Here is a 13145-nt window from a genome sequence, read left to right as displayed (position 1 = left end):
GTTGTTTTTTCTTCGGAAACGGGTCCAAGTGGCTCTTTTTGTCTTAAAGGTTGCAGACCCCTGGCCTAAACTGAGAGCTGGTTCCCACTAGAAGGAAAGAAACAGTTTTTGTTGTTTACTAGCACCTTCATATTTCCAATAGCATCACAATGGTGGTATAAAATTCACCCCAGATTAACGGTTAATTGAGTAAAGTATGGGAAATTGAGGAGATCTCTTAGCAAATCAAAGGAACTTTCAACCCTTCATACTCAGGTGGCTTTGGGGAATTCCTATCTTTAATTTAATTGATTCTGCTAAAATTCTCCAAAAGATATTGAGACCTTTCATTTTTATGTTATAAAACAAGTCATTATTGTATTATGCCCAGGAGGCTAACAAGTAAATAACAGTGCAATACCATAAATACACTTACAGTATTTAGGACTCAATGGGAGTTCTGAGGAGAAGTAGATAGGATTGAACAGTAAAGGTATTTATCTGTAATTCACTTTTTATCCTCACAAATTTGGGACACTGAGCCCTGTTTTTATTGAAATCATTTCTCCTTGTATAGCTTTAGTTTGAAGCACAATCCTCCCTGAACCCCACCCCACCGCTGCCAAAAACCCCTCAATTACCATAGATGGTAATGTGGAGCCTTTCAGATGTTGTGGACTGCAGTTCCCATCAGTCCCAGCAAGCATAGCCAGTGGCCAGGAATTATGGGAGTTTTAGTCCTGCAATGTCAGGAAGGCGCCAGGTTGGGTATCCCTACTGTATCATGTGAGAGTCAAAACTTAAAAACAAAAGCCTATTGCCTGTCTCCAGCATATGTTGACTTCAAAGTAAGCCCCATTTATTTCAAAGCAAGTGATATCAAAGCAAGTATGCAGAGGGTAGCAGCTCTTCTATGATTTGTTTTTCTCTTCAGAATGCCAAAGGGGGGGGGGGGAGTAAATGTGACAGGGGGGGATCTAAAATGCAGGATATAGCCTAAAGTAATATATTCAGGTTCATTTAATACAGAAGCAAAAGCTGGCAGTGAAACACAAAGAAAACCGAAACACAGGAAATTTTGTCTGAAACACTGTAAATGTTTCTAATCAGCCTCCAAACTCAAGCCAAATGTTACCCATTTATGGGAACAGCTTCCATAACAAAAATTGGAATCAGGCACAGACTCCGGCAGCGTTTAGCGAATGTCTAAAGCAAAGAGTTTCGGCGGAGCGGGGGCTTCTCCCTCCTCTTTTGCCTAGTGGAACTGTACTGCAAAAAATAATAATAATAATAATTAGATTAGTTTGTGGAGCACTTTCCCATTTATGACATGTGGTTACCTCCATCACGCTGACAAGGCAATTCAATAATAATAATAAAAACCCTGCGAGGCAGCTTCCTTTTACCACAAAGATCTGTTGAGGGAATTTAGAACACATTTCTGTTGCATTTTAATAGGATTTAACTGGTGGAAACACAGTAGAGAAGCCAAGATGAAATGGCAAGAGCTGTCCTTGGAGAACCATCGGCAAATGAGCTGGAGACTGTTGGCGGTCCATGGAATACGAATTGCAAACCCCTCAGGAAGAAGCATTTTGCCAAGTTACAAACAACTACGCTTCCCATTACAAATACTTTCTCTTTATCACATTTTGGAAAAGTCACATCCGATTTAATATGTTAACAGAGAAGGCATGCTTCCCTATACAGTGGTACCTCTGGTTACGTACTTAATTTGTTCCGGAGGTCCGTTCTTAACGTGAAACTGTTCTTAACCTGAAGCACCACTTTAGCTAATGGGGCCTCCCGCCGCCGCCGCCGCGCAATTTCTGTTCTCATCCTGAAGTAAAGTTCTTAACCCGAGGTACTATTTCTGAGTTAGCGGAGTATGTAACCTGAAGCGTATGTAACCTGAAGCGTATGTAACCTGAAGCGTATGTAACCTGAGGTACCACTGTAGTTTGGTCTTAGCCTCAGGTCTAGTCCCAGCCTCAGGATTCTCCCCAGGCTCCAGACCTCCTCTCTCCAGGTGACTTCCCTAACTGGTTCCAATCTGCGTCCACTTCAAGTGCTGTTACCTGCCTGGAATGTGATAATGCCTCTTGCTTGGGGGTTGTAGTTCAACAACAGCTGTAGGCCCAAAGGGTTCTCCACACACGTACTAGGCCAGAGTTTCCCAAACTTGGGTCTCCAGCTGTTTTTTGAGACTACAGCTCCCACCATCCCTAACTAGCAGGACCAGTGGTCAGGGTTGATGGGGATTGTAGTCCAAAAACAGATGGAGATCCAAGTTTGGGAAACCCTGTATTAGGCCATCTCAGTAACGGCTGAATTATATAGCTTCAAAACAAGCAAGGACACATCAAGGGCCATTGCAGAACATAAATATTGAGGCTGAGCTTTGCTCTAATTTAGTAGGCCAGATGGCTTCTACAAACATCAGAAGCCTCCTGCTGCTTTTTGGACCAGTGTACAGACCAATATAAGGTTGCACGCCACCCCAGTCTCCGAGCAGGGCAAGATTCCAGGCGCTTACCCAAGGTTTGGTTCCCTTCGGAATGAGGCACAGTGGAGACGCTGGTGTCTTTATGATATATGGTTTATTTTACACCTATATACAACCTTAGCCTACGATGGATCGGCTCACAGCATTAACACCCCAAGAGTGTCTTCTCCCATAGCCACAGCCTTGGATCCCAACAGAAATCAGGCATAGCATCAGCTGCTTCTAGCTTGCACACACAACTCCCAACTCTGGCCTTTGTCTTTCTCACCACCAGTGAATTGAGTGGCTGAGGGGGGTGCACCCTTTTGCTACCTGGCACAGAGGCACTTCATTACCTTAATGGCCCATACTTAAGAGGACCATTACCTCACCAGGCAGGAAGCTAGCCTGGCTGTTCCAGGAATGGAATCCACACTGGATCCAGGACTTTGAAAGGTCTCAGACATGCAGCCTAGCCCTGCCCCACTCCAAACATTGTTATATTTAGGGCCATAAAGTAGACATCACTTGCCTTCCAGCCTTTTACAATTGCGGCTCACTAAAATGCACCACACCATTATATGAAAGCTTGTAAAATGACTATAACCGCTTAGAGCACATTTTTAAAACAACCACCATGGTTGAAATGTTTTAGTGCAGAGCACTAGCTAGGGATGATGGGAGTTGTAGTCCCAAAACATCTGTAGGGCCGATTATGGCAATGCCTGCCCCAGCGCCTTTGGTCTTTAGGCAGCCTAATATGAGAAATGTCGCCACAGAACTTACTGAAGCATGCTCATGGTGACAAAATGTATTTAAAATATATTTTCCTCCACCTCTAAATTGGCAGCCCATTACTATTAATAATGTGGATTCTTTATGGGGGTGCTAATATAGGATCTATCCACTGTTGGCCGAAACGAGTGAAAAAATAGTATTTCCCCCTCACACTGAACAAAACCACGCACCCAAAGTTCAACACCAGCCTCTACCTAATCTTCAGCTCCAGGGGACAGAATAGCACGTACTCATGAAGCCAGCAGACGAGTCCTGCAAGGGCCCAGCAGCGGTAACCATGGCTACAAACTCACATACAGACATTGGAGCGGTTGTGGCACAGGCCCCAGGCTCCTTAGAATGATGTACATCAAAGAGTCAGCCAAAGCTCCCTCTTCTCTTGTTTTCCCCACTTCCCTGGCAGACTACCGGCACCAGAGAGAACCTCACATAGAACATTAAATGCTGCTTCCAAGCTCCAGCAAATGGAGGTGTCTGGAAGGACTCAGAGGCCAGGAGGAAAGGGATACACAAACATTCATAAACACACACACACACACACACACACACACCCTTTCACAAAACATTAAAGGTAAAGGTACCCCTGCCCGTACGGGCCAGTCGTGACCGACTCTAGGGTTGCACGCTCATCTCGCTTAAGAGGCCGGGAGCCAGCGCCGTCCGAGGATACTTCCGGGTCACGTGGCCAGCATGACGAAGCTGCACTGGCGAGCCAGTACCAGCGCAGCACACGGAAACGCCGTTTACCTTCCTGCTATAAAGCGGTACCTATTTATCTACTTACACTTAGGGGTGCTTTCGAACTGCTAGGTGGGCAGGAGCTGGGACCGAACGACGGGAGCTCACCCCGCCGCGGGGATTCGAACCGCCGACCTTACGATCAGCAAGTCCTAGGCACTGAGGTTTTACCCACAGCGCCAGGGCAACATAAAAATATTTGAACACAAAACAAATAATCATACCTACATTAAAACCAGCTTTTTTTTTAAAAAAAAAAGAACAATAAAACATCCCATCCATGCAAAAAGGCCACATATAGTTAAAAGCCCGAGGCCTCATGAAAAAGGCTTACTTTCAGTAGTCTTGACATGAGGACTAGGGTCTTTGCACCAGCCTTTGCATTTAAGCCCACGGGCATGCCTCTACAATTTGCCGTTCCTTTCTTTAAAACCATGTGACTGGAACTATTTGTACACATTTGTATGTATTTATAAGACAGCCACAGGCATGCTGAAAAGCAGGAACTGCCTCAGCATACCAGAGTCCTTTTTTTTGCGGGCAGCTGTGAAGAATAAAAAAAGAAAGCAACCCCTTTTCTTCCCATGTTACAATCTCCACCCATGCTGCTATTTTAGACACAGGTGTACCCAACCTGGGAGAGACAACCCGAAAATACTCATATCTGGTGTTGTCTGCCAACCCACCCCCTCTTATTTGCTGTATTAATATATTACATTTCTAAAAGGTTTTTTTTAATTAGCTCTTAGTAGAGATTTGAAGGATTAACTCTGTTTGAAACTAACCTACTTAGTCTGTGAGAAATGTCCAAAAAAAATGTAATTAATATGGATTAACTAGGCATAATAACTAAATACTTTTTACAGAGAGGAAGAGAGAGAAAAAACATAGATAATTTTGTATTTGTAATATTATTTTAATGCTGCAGAATGATTTGAGGCCAAGGAAAGTACACAGAAAGAGCAATTCAGAGCCTAAGAAGGTAAGAACTGCCTTGCTAGATTAGGGTCTCATCCACTCCTTACATTTAAAGAACATGGCCTCATCCAAATAACCATGGGAACTGTAATTTGTTATGGGTCCTAGGAGTTGTGAGGGATAAGCCAGAGCCAGTATCACATACCCTCCCAACATTCCTCAGGTGAAAATAAGGACATTTCTCACTCCCCCCCAAAAACTCCCCCCCCCCCAATAAATGCATGCGTGGATGTGACCTAGAACAAAGCCACATCCAATCCAGAGATGAATCTCCTGCATCAGTTAGCCAGGTAGCATGGAAAGGATGCTCCTAGCAAAGGCATGATGGTCCTAGGCTTTCCATTTTGCTTGTTTATTACCAACATCTTGCAATGATTATCTTTGTCTGCTGGGGTATCATCTTAAGGAAAATGGGGGCCGCCAGCTTTCCTGTTGCATTTCAAACCACATGAATGTACAGGAGCGGGTGGCTGAAACTGGGAATACCGTTTAGGAGAATGGAGGGGGGAAAGAGCCAGAATTAGGGTGGCAAAAGAGAACAGGGCTTCTGCACCTTTAATAGTCCAATAAGGAGTGCTTTTTGCATATTATCTCCTGGGTTTGGGAATTCTGGTACTGTGTATAAGGATTGTCTGTGGAGATAGGACTTCACCAAAAGGACTTGCAGGTAACATTGCCTTCAGCCTCTGAGGGGACAAGTTGAAACAAACTTTGCAACTAAAACCATTTCCTTTTGTGGTCTTAGAGTGGCCGTGATGCTGTTGCTGCTGCTGCTGATGTATCGGGTGTGTTCAAACGCTGCATTGACTGTAATCAGCTTCAGGGAGACCTAATTAGTTAATTTAAAGGGGCATGTTTTCAGATTATATGGTGCTGGATGAAAAGCAGACTGTCTAGTTTCTGGCCTTTTTTCCCCTTTTTCTTTTTGCTCATCACACACCATTTCACTCAAAACTATAATTTCCCCTGACAAACTGGCAAATGGCTTCAGTCATAATGAGCTGAAGCTTACAGGCTGGATGAGAGTTAGGAAAATGTAGAAATGGCTTCAGCAAGGGTGTAGGGCACCTGAAATAGTCAGCAAATGACAGATTAGAAACATTTTCATTGTTGTGCATTATATCACTATGGGTTAGTGGGGGAACAGGGATCACCCCAGATCCCTGGGTGCCAGATTTCCCCTTCTTAAGTTCATGGGTGCTGAGGTTTAATCAGAGTTGAAAGGCTGAGCATCTAGAGGGCTCTTCATAAAGATATGGATGCTTAAATTTATGTTCCTCTTCTCCTCTGCCATGAAACCCAAGGCAGCATACATGCGGTTCCCATGTGGTCATTGACCCAGGCACTGCCCACCAGCCCCAGATCTGCTTAGTGTCAGCAAAATGGTGCTTTCAGACTACACCCTGGTAAATGGTGTGCAGTCATAATCCTGACCTGCTTTAAGATGCTCCTGATCTGTCTGCATCACCACCCGTAGACATTGTTCTTCATATTCTTCTTTGTCCAGCAATGCCTTTCTGTATCTTGGAGTGGTCCTTTTAATGACTTCCTGTACAGATGCACTTCCTCCTCCCAAGGTTATCTGGACTTCCTGCCAGGGCCTTCCCAGAAACATCTGTCTCTCCATTGTTTTGGAACAGGATGGTATGTTTTACTCTCGGACTGATCCAGCAAGGTTGTCTTCTTAAGACCTGCACTTGGGGATAGTGTAAGCACTGCGTCTGTTACTGGGGGAAGACTGTAGCTCAGTGGGAGAGAGTTCTTGTGTGTATGTACGGAAATTCCCTGGTTCATCCTGCAACATCTCTAGGTGGGACTGGGAATGTCCCTTGCCTGGAACCCTGGAGAACCACTGCTAAACAGACCAATGGTTCTGTGTATGTTTCTATGAGAAATTGGGTGACCTTGGAGCATAAACTGGAGAATAGGACAAGGTAGGAGAGGTAGGGGCTTCCTTCCCTTGCATAAAAGTATGAGAGATTTGGAAACAGCCTTTGCCTTTTGGGAATTGTAGCTTACCCCTCGCAAAGCTATAATTCCCAGCACCCTTAATAAACTGCAGTTACTAGGATGCTTTGGGGAAAGCTAGGTGCTTTAAATATACACTCCTCAAGCTCTTTAGCTCAGGGGGGCACAGCAGCTAAGCCAAGCCTTGGTTTAGAGCAGTATAACCCAAACTTGGCCCTCCAGCTGTTTTTGGACTACAATTCCCATCATCCCTGAGCACTGGCCCTGCTAGCTAGGGATGATGGGAGTTGTAGTCCAACAACAACTGGAGACCCATGTTTAGGAAACACTGGTTTAGAGTGTCATCCAAACCTGGGATCATGGTTAAGGTCTCTCTCTTCCTTCAGCATGATCTGTAGTCAAAGCTTTCCATATGGTTACAGCTCATAGTTAGGGAAATACCCTAATCAGGATTCTGAATTCAGATGATATGCCAAGGCAAACCTTGGCTTACTTGTTATGCACTGAGAAGCAAAACAGCCACAAACTCCTCTGCAGGAGCCAACATATTCACAAACCATACTTTGGTTTTCATGAGATGAGAACAGGGTCAATTCTGAACAACTAGAAAAAATCCTATCATGTGTCACATTGGAGCAACTTTTTGAAATAAGGAGACCCAATGTGGAGTGCTTTAATCCTAAAAACAGGTCATATAGAACAGTTGTAATAATCACACTTGCACTATTGTTATCATTACTGTTAAATTCTTCTAAATAAGCTTGCATTTGTTAGTATACGAGTGGTTCTGCAGCGTGTAAGGACATGTGCAAAACATGTTGCCAGATCTTGGTAACTTTCTGCAGCGAACAGTGGTCTTCACCCTGGAAGACACTGTCTGCAGCTTTCTCAATTATCACCCATTGAAACCATTTCATTTAACAAACATCCTTAGTAACTCTGGGTTAGATCATCAAAGTGCCTGTGCTGGATAGACTCCCAGGTTCAGAGTGTTTGTCTAATTTACTCACCACAATCAGAGTGATGTCAAATAATAATAATTGTGCCTTGGCAGGGTGATGTAATGGCCCTGTAAATGCATACTGGAGCAAACTTTTCCAAGTTAATTGGAGATTTCTGCCAGGGCCATTGTAACTAAAAACATAGTGGTCAATGCCACGGGACACTTGACAATATTATTTAACGGTGGTTTCCCGTCACTTGTGATCTCATCTGTCCTGAGGAACCACAATTCACCCAGCTGCCAATGTGGATCTGATCATTTGGAGTCAGGTGCTACAAGCTGTTGAAGTTTTAGTTTTTATCTCTCTCCCACCCCCCACACACATGCATGCGACTCTAATTTAGACAAGACAGGATTAAGGAGACATCAGTTTCCAGTCAGCCAAGGAAGCGTTCATTGTATCAAGGCATAACTGGCCATATGTTGTTTCATCAGCAAACTGTATTGTAGGCCCATTTCTCAAAGAGGCTAGGGATAAGCTCTGGGATAAGCGGATTCCGGAGCTTATGAATTCAAATAAACTTTGACGCTGGGCAGCTTTTAAAAGACGAGGTAGAGGTGAGAGAGGGTGTGTGAAAATCGCATTGTGGGGGGGAAAGGAGAAGAATGAAGTAGCACGGTAGGCTGTTTTCATTTGATCTCATTAACCCTCTCTGGCCCACCTAGGGATTAAGGCAGGCATAGCTAACAGAGTGCCCTCTGGAAGTTTAGATCCCATCAGTCCCATCCATGATGACCAACTGTCAAGGATGATGGGAGTTGTAGTCTGGTAACATCTAGAGAGCAACAAGAAGGTGGAGCAGACTGGGAGGCGGAGGTGTCAGCAGAAGTGGTGACAGGGTTTAGTGAGCAGGAAGAGGCTGTGGCAGAGAGCAGTTCAGACTCTGGAGTCTGAAGGGGAGGGTGGCCAAGAGGCAGAGCGAAGATAGGCTTCCAGAAGAATCCAGGGAACCTGCCCCCTGCTGCAATCAGATCTCCCTGTCCCCTGGTCTCCTAGAACTTGCAGATAAATGAAAAGGGCAGAGCAGGGATGGGCACAGACACAGCCTGAGACTGCACAAGAAAGACCCCAGAGAGGAGGATTCCTAGCGGCCACTGGGAAGGTGGAGGTCTTTAGTCCTCTAAACTGCTTCATCGGGGTATGAAAGAGTTGCTGAGACCACTAGGCCAAGAGCTGTGGTTTGTTTCCTTGAATAAAGAGTTGATTTTCCTAACTTCGGTTGATTTATTGTTGCTGACCTGTGCCTGACTCCAGCCCTGACACCACAGCTCCCTTGACCAAAGCAGGCAGCTTCAGCTGCGGCTATGCATGTGGAAGGGGCATTGATAATCATCAGAAGAGGGAGGGAGGGAGGGAGATGGGTACTGCCCATGGCTTCCCCCACCTGCAGCTCCCCTGATTATTGTTCAAGGCACCCTAGTTGAGAACCAGTGCCCTAAAGAATCTGTAAAATAACTTTTGAAGCAGTTACAAGAGAGACGTGAAAGCCAGGTTTTGACTGTGGTAGTAACTTACTAATTGTTAAGGAATTACGGTATATTGGATTTGTTGTTGTTTAGTCGTTTAGTCGTGTCCGACTCTTCGTGACCCCATGGGCCAGAGCACGCCAGGCACCTCTGTCCTCCACTACCTCCCACAGTTTGGTCAAAATATTGGATAAAATATGCTTACTTGAGATTTCACTTGAAAGCAATACATTGGTGGGGAATATGTTTCAGAGATCCAGCATGTTAGCGGTTTTGGTATGTTATAATTAGGCCTTGAGGGGCTGTATATTTAATTTCTGTAACAGTTTGGTATTGAATTGATGAAACATTGAGCTAAATCTGTAAATGCGGCAAATGCCGACTGTCTTTGATGGACGGGCAGAAGTGTCCAAGTGGTGACACTTTTAACTTTGAATCACCTTGTGAAATTAGCAGCAGCTCTGGCTGCTATTGGGACAGAAACTAACCACCAGGTGGCACTCTGTACTTAAACACAGAGCAAATGGGTTGCTACCAACAATTTGGTATCCACACCTAAAAACAGACTTTTCGGTTTGCAAGGCTATCTACCACATTGGGCCATTGCTACATAGATATCACGAATGTCGTCAAACAAATTCAATACAGTGGTACCTCAGGTTACATACGCTTCAGGTTACAGTCGCTTCAGGTTACAGACTCCGCTAACTGTAACGCTTCAGGTTACAGACTCCGCTAACCCAGAAATAGTGCTTCAGGTTAAGAACTTTGCTTCAGGATGAGAACAGAAATCGTACTCCGGCAGCGCAGCAGCAGCGGTATGCCCCATTAGCTAAAGTGGTGATTAAGGTTAAGAACAGTTTCAGGTTAAGTACGGACCTCCGGAACGAATTAAGCACTTAACCCGAGGTACCACTGTATTAAGGTAATGTGTGTGTGTGTGTGTGTGTGTGTGTGTGTGTGTGTGTGTGTGTGTATCTGCTTAAAATTCACCCAGTATTGCATATAAACCACCACCAAGTAAGCAAAGAAATTTGTTTCCAGGTAGAAGTGCATAAGGTTACAGCCTGACTTGGTTGTGTATAGACATGTACAGGGTTGGGGTGCATGTCTCGCCTCTGGTCCCAACGCAGAGAGAATTAGCTGCACTTCTTATTCTTGTGGTTCTGGCAGCAGCCTGTGTTTATGCCCTTGGGTTGCATCTGTGTGCTCAGTTCTGTTGAAATGACCAAGATGATTTCTTTTTCCTGGTTTAATGTATTCCAGAGCCAGAGTGCCTTAGACAGGCTTGGTGGGGACAGTTTAGCTTCTGTTAAGTGTTGAATGTCCTGGGTCAGATTTTTTTAGCTTTCTTTTGTGGGAGGGGTGCTGCAGAATGGTGTGTTGTCCAGCATGTGCCTCTGGGCAAATTAAGATGGTGGGTGAATGAGTTCAACCCATACTGTGCTTTGCGGTGCCCAAATATCAGCAAGGTTTCCTGAAAACAAAAAGTAAGTTTGCAATGGCAGCAGGGCAGAGAGATCTGGCACCTGGCACAAAAGTTCCAGGTAGTAACGTGACAACTGAAAATGTGATGTTCACCCAAGCTTTCGTCCACATCTAATTCTTAGGATTTGAATTTATTATCAGTCATTGGCTTCTTGCTCCTATTTCTGCATTAGTTTCATTGCAATGTTCCAAAAAATTGTTTCAATACCCTTCTGTTGTTTCCAATAAACAGCTGCAATCTGCTTTGGGGACCAGTTTGCTGTGGAAGTGAGATACAAATACAGTAGTACCTCAGGTTACATACGCTTCAGGTTACATACGCTTCAGGTTACAGACTCCACTAACCCAGAAATATTACCTTGGGTTAAGAACTTTGCTTCAGGATGAGAACAGAAATTGTGCGGCGGCGGGGCGGCAGCAGCAGGAGACCCATTAGCTAAAGTGGTGCTTCAGGTTAAGAACAGTTTCAGGTTAAGAACAAATTAAGTTCTTAACCTGAGGTACCACTGTACCGTATTTCACTGCATACCGGTTGCCACCACGTAATAGTCACACACCCCTTTTTTGGGCCCTAAAATTGGTCCCAGAGCATTCCCCACATAATAATCGCACAGGTAATTCTGAGGTGAGCTGGGGATTGGCATGGGGGCTCCTGAGGCAGTGAGGGCTCATTGGCTTGCCAGCCTGAGAGGACGTACAGTAGCTGGAGGAGGCAAGGCAAAGCCAGGCACGTTACCGCCGCCCTGCACAGAGTCGAGAGGCAAGGAGGTGGTATGGGCTCTGGGCTCCTGCTTTAAACTGGCACCATTGGCTTTCACTTGGACCTGGCCGAGAAGCAGAGGTAGCTGGAGGAGGCAAGGTGAGGCTGGTAATGTTGCTCCTGTTGCCGCTGCTGCTCACCTTGGGCTCTCGCTCTGGTATGCAGCCAAGAAGGGGAAGCAGCAAGCGATCAACCACCTTGGCCATCCGTCTGCAGCCCCTTCCTCCACCTCTGCCCCGTAATTTACTGCATAATAGTCACACACCTCTTTTTGGGAAAGGAAAAAACGGCACAAACTGTGTGACCATTAAGCGGTCAAGTACGGTACCTCATGGAACCATAGCATTGTAGAGTTGGAAGAGACCCCTGAGGGTCACCCAGTCCGAGTCTCAGCTAAAGCACCCATGACAGATGGCCATCCAATCTCTACTTAAAAACCTCTCCAATGAAGGAGAGACCACAACCTCCCAAGGCAGTTCCCTCCCCTTAATCTAGGACAGGCTTCCTCAACCTCAGCCCTCCAGATGTTTTGAGACTACAATTCCTATCATCCCTGACCACTGGTCCTGCTAGCTAGGGATCATGGGAGTTGTAGGCCAAAAACATCTGGAGGGCCAAGTTTGAGGAAGCCTGATCTAGAACGTAAATTGATACTGGACATTGTGTTCCCCTTAGTAAATGAACACTTCAAGCTCCCTTCCATCCAAGCAGCTATTTTGTTTTTGCAATAAGCATGTTTTTTTTAAATGTCTGAAAAAAACAGTTGTTTCCTAATTTTCTTTGCAAGTATGGGTGAGATCTGTTGACCTCTGCACATTGTGAGCAGCTACCAAGAGTCCTTTTCCCTTCAAAAACAGGGCAGTTGCTCAAAATAAAAGTATTACAGCATTAGACTTTAAAAACAACTTGTCCTTATCTCACCCTTGTGCTTACAACACTGCTATCAGAGAGCTTGATGTAGCGCAGTGCAGGATGACCAGCACAATAGAAGAATGTCAGTCGCCAATGGGTAGGCCACACACACACATACAAAGGGGCCTGATTGTCAGGATTATTTTATTTTTATCTTTACTCCTCCCTTTCAAATAAAAATTACCCATGGTGGCTTCCACAAGATTCATCAAAAGGAATAGATACAGGAATGTAAGCTAAAGCAGGCAGAGAGAGACTCGTTCTGACATCCTTTACCTTTTCTGACAGAAGTGTCTCTCTGGGGGTTTTTCTCCTCCTCAGGCAACAACAGTCCACAAACTTCACAAATAGTGTTTCCATGGGGGGAACTCTTGCTTTTATGTTGGTTGACAGCAGGGCTGCTTCTTCTTTTTTCAGCTGGAACTCAGCAGGACTCGGTTCTGGAACTTCTCAGGTGGGCGCCTGAGGTGTTCATGGTGAGTTTCGACACCTCTTTTTCTAGAAAAATAGCACTGGTTGACAGTACATGCAGCCTGAGCTGTGAACCAAGGAGGAATAGGGCTAGCCCA

Source organism: Podarcis muralis, chromosome 1, assembly GCF_964188315.1.
Source record: "Podarcis muralis chromosome 1, rPodMur119.hap1.1, whole genome shotgun sequence".
Classification (NCBI taxonomy): Eukaryota; Metazoa; Chordata; class Lepidosauria; order Squamata; family Lacertidae; genus Podarcis; species Podarcis muralis.
Note: the sequence above shows the minus strand (reverse complement) of the source record.